The sequence below is a fragment of the Schistosoma mansoni genome, chromosome 2, assembly GCF_000237925.1.
Source record: "Schistosoma mansoni strain Puerto Rico chromosome 2, complete genome".
NCBI lineage: Eukaryota > Metazoa > Platyhelminthes > Trematoda > Strigeidida > Schistosomatidae > Schistosoma > Schistosoma mansoni.
In genome coordinates, this window is record NC_031496.1 from 1,030,548 (window position 1) to 1,035,556 (window position 5,009).

The window sequence follows — 5,009 nt, forward strand, 5'->3', positions numbered from 1 at the left end:
CCCAGACACCTCCAAAATTTTTGTATTGAGTATTGAAGATCGAATTACGGATGGGTCCTTAACTGAATCACGTGCGACACGTCATACACAAAAAGAAGTCATCAAAAGAACTGATTGTGAGTGTATACATTCTCATAGAGAATGTTGGTAATATGCAAGTAGACAATAGAAACAGCAGCAAGTCCTTATGACGAGTAAGGTACATGTCATAGAACACTAGCCCGAGAGAGGCTCAAGATATCTGGAGCCGAATTGAATTACGGACTACAGGTGAGTATTATCTGTCAATTCAATAGTCCATCAGCATACCTTCAACACAGTTCTGAAGAAAATTGGAATTGACGTGATTGGGACGTATCACGATGTCTCAGAAGCTGAGGAAGATATCCCTAAATCAGCTACTACTGTACCCCTTGGGCAGGCCAAGTTTGTAAGCATACTGCCCGGACTGAAGATGGCAAGACAAACATTGCAAAGATTTATGTACAACTTACTTCAGTATATGCATTTTGTGTAAGGCTATATGCACGATTTGTTAATTACCAGTCCGGATTTAAAATCATATGAACAGCACGTAAGGGCAGTATTAAAGTGGTTAAAAGAAAGTGGAACGGACATACCTTTAAGTGTTTAAAGTTTGAACTTCAGAATCATTCTTGTACATAATGAGTCCAGAATGGATTAAACCGATCAGAGATGTGGACACAGTAAGGCAATACTCCATACCAAGTAACTCAACATAACTGAGGATTTTTCTGAGTGTAGATAACTCTTCCCGTTGGTTTATACCTGGTTGAGCACAATTAATACAACCTTTGACAAACCAAAGGTTTTTGGGCTCAATTCTGAGGGTGGTGGCGCCAGTAATCAGCCAAAAAATACACTAGGTCAATCGTCTATGTTACGAATTTCAATTCCACACTCACTTTGATGGTAAATGCTTCTAGAAAGCGGTAGGTGTTATCCCCAACCAAATGGTTGAAGACACCTGGCAAACGATTGCATTCTTCTAAAAAAGAGTCCCTCCGAAACAGCAGAAATATCCCACCATCGGATGAGAGCTCGAAATGAAACTGACCATCAAGCACATCGGACGCATGTTGAAAGGCAGGGAATCCACAGTTTTTACGAATCATAAACCACTAATCAACGCATTGGAGGCCAAAGTCAATGAATATTGTCCTCGAGAAAACCGACACCTTGAAGTTATATTGCAGTCCACAATTTATGTCTGAAATGTCACTGTTCAGGAAAATCAGGTGGCAGATGCATTATCTCAGCTCGAACAATGAACATAATACAACAATCCACAGTAAATTTTGAAGCTTTAAGAGTCAACGTGAAGGAGGACCAACAATCACAAAACATACTCGTAGTAGCAAATACTGGCTTCAAACTAAAACAGATGCCATCACTTTCTGGGTGTAGTTTAATATGCGTTGACACTACCAAGGTGATGCATAGACATTTCGCTTGTTCCCAAAATTGTGCGAAAAGTGATGGCTGTTGATTTTCATACTTTGTCTTATCTTGACGCTAAATCGACTCCTAAAGTAATTGGGGCTATGTGTATATGTCCACTTTTACAAACAGAGTGTTAGGCAAAATCAGTGCACCAGTAATCAAACGTTAACCGTCACGCAAGTTCATCTGTTAAAGTTTTCACCCAACTATATGAACGTTTTGATCATGTTCATGTCGATATAGTGGGTCATTTACGGTGTTCTAATGGCTTTAGTCAACTGTTTACATACATAGAAAGATTCACGAGGTTTCAAAAAGCCGTCCCAATAACCGACATCCCAGCTGCACTGCATATTAATCTCAGGCTGATGGGATGGTTGAACGTTTCCACCGTCAGTTGAATGCTGCACTGATATGACATTCAAACTCAAGTCAGTGGACAGAATTCTTGTCACTAGTTATGTCCACAAAAAGAACAGCTAAGAAGCCCAACTCACAATGTTCTGCAGCAGACGTAGTCTTCGGGACGACTCTGAGTAATACAGGAAAGTATATCAATTTTTGTAGAGAAAGTTGAAAGATCAACCCAGCAAGTCTTATCGACGAACTACGGGATCAAATGTCCAGACCGAAAGAGATAATACTTGTAAACAGTCTTGAGCTACATGCATACTCAAGAATCTGAGCACTTGCACGCTCGTATGGATAAGGTATGACAAAGTAAAAGCATAAATTACGTCATGCACTAAGCTAACGAATATTTCAGAAACATGATTAGCAATGTAATCGGGTAACTCCATAACGTTATTCACACTACTTTTTTCAAAAGCTGACATCTCCGAATGAATAAACGTGAACGGGTTCGAAATCATCAAAAGTATTTGACACACAAAACCAAACGACCTATTACTCCATTGTTAATATCAAAATAACACAAGTAGTTATTCATAGCGGTTTTCCGACATATCCATAGAGCACTGTTACCACTTAACAATCATGCAATACTACTGACATAAACAATGAAATTAAGGAGAAAAATCGGTTCGTAAATTTGCCAATAGTCCGTAAATAAATTGTTGTTTTGCCGTGGTTGTCTTTATCTAACGCCAACATTTTTTAAAATGTTCCTATCAGTTGCTTTTTTAGCACAGAACTACGTACTTTTATCAGTTTGATCAGAGGCTTGACAGAAACCATCTGTGTAAATCATCGGCGTAAGCAGTCGAGCAGATCTCTTGAGTACAAAAGACAACATTGTCGTCTTTAAAAATCCCTGACCGTAAGTTCATACCGTTATCATAGAAATGGGTTGGAAGTTATACTATTCTTAGCTAAATGATATGCTCTCATTGATAATCAAATGGATTTCACTCGTCTTATGGACTTATGATCACTCAGGTAACTGAAGACATCGTACAATACATCTTTATTGAAACTACCTGAGCTGCATTGATTTCATATACATAATTTCAAAAACATTTATTTGTAGCTTCTCTAAAACCTAATACTCGAACCTAGCTTGTACGCACAGTTATTTCTAACTAACCATTTATGAGCACCGATATGAATTGGGGATCCACTCTATGGTCAGAACATCGAGTTTACAGCATAACTCTCAAGGCAACGCCCTTGTTGAGCCAACCGCTGAAGTTGTTTCCACGAAATCCTGGAAACTACTACTATTTTTACGTTACGAAACCTTATTTTATATGTTTAACAGTACATATATTTTTGTAGTACAAATGAATCCTACAGTACACATGACTTTCATATTTGACTACCAATAATATCAGAAGAAAACACTTGTTCTGCTCGTACTCCAAGCGTCTAGCCACCGACTAACACTATGTGTCCCAGTGTGATTTGTTAGAACGTTTTGGTATTATTTTGGTATTGTTCTTCCCTTACTTATTATGATAACATTTGCCCTAAGACAACTACAATATTTCATTACGTTAGTTGATAACTAGCCGGCTAGTAGGGCAATCACAGACGTAAGGCGCAAAATAACTGGTTCCTAGCTAAATTTAAGAAGCATAGGCTTGCTACAACATGCATATTAACATCAAGTCAATCAAATGGTTAATCTCTAAAACTCAGATTATTTCGCTGACCCTGCGAAGCCTATACGATTTTTGGACTGATCATTGAGTATTAGTATTATTTTTTATGTTTTGACAATTCCTGGTCAGTGGACACTTCCCGTATCTGCTGTTGCGTACCGGGTCGCAAAAGAACGTCTTTACAACCTCAAGGCCGAGAGGTTATTCGAGTAAGGTGATATATCTAAAACCTGGTAGGTTCACCTTGATGGTTTCCCAAAAAAACGACTCTCGTTTTAAGTTAGATTTGTTCGTGAGGTATGTACATTGTACTAACTTCCTTTCACATCACTAATACGTTCTGCGTGACAAAAAATTTCTGTGGAACCAAACACTGAACAATTGTACATGTGTATTTCCTTCGTGTATCTAGTTTTCTTGTATGGATAAAAGGGCCGTTATTCAGGTTTAAACAACTTCACGTATTCATTTTTTAAAATGTAGATTCTTCTGTATGTTGACTTTATGATGACCCAAATGGCAGGTGTTTACTCACCTGACAAACAGACAGAACATGGAAAATCGTGCTTCACCAACATGATGTTGTGTAGCCTTCTCGCGTCACTTCATCAGATATACTCGTTTCATTTTCTCACCTTCCATCCCCACACCAGCCCTGATATTCATATTGGGGACACGTTTAACAAATACTGTGCGATGACTTTTAGGAAGAAGATAAACGCTACGGAAATAAGACAAGTCAATATCTCTTTCCGGAAATGCTTTTAGATTGAAGTACGTTGCTTAGGATAGCTTCCTAAATAACATTTTCACCATCTCCCACTAGTCACCAACTGTTGGCTTCCACTACTCTTGTGCTACGATGCATGCTGAAGCTCTTTCAAGGACGCGTAGTATGTCCTCGAATAACACAATTATCGAGCGCTCTCGTCCTACTGGAGCTCATTTTTGACCGTGATAACTATGACTGTGCCACAGTTACTACTCCCTATGGGCTATTAGACGCGGACATACTGGACCTACTCTATTTCCGTCACTTATGAATCCTATAATAATCCTATAAACCTTCTGTGCGCTTGCCAAGTCATCTGTCAAGTTTGCGCGTTCCTACGTCAGATATCAAATAACTGGACTGTCAAGTAATTAGATGAATATCATCGAGGTTGAGAACGCCTAACGATAATCAACCAAACGCAAACTGAATGATGATTTACAGATCGGACAAAACGATGACAGTAGCAGCCATTCGCCATTCAAGTGACAAGACAATCTGATGAAACCTCTACTAGATTTGTTTAAAATCATTGAACTCGGATTGACACGCAATTAAGAATCAATGGCTGTGTTCCGTCCACATTTTTGCTCTCGTCCGTAACTGAAACGCGGTCGATTGATCCACTTGTAAATTAAGGCTCCAAACAAATGACAGCAATATGTCCGAAGATTATAAGTTATCATATAGGTTACAACAAAGACGATTTT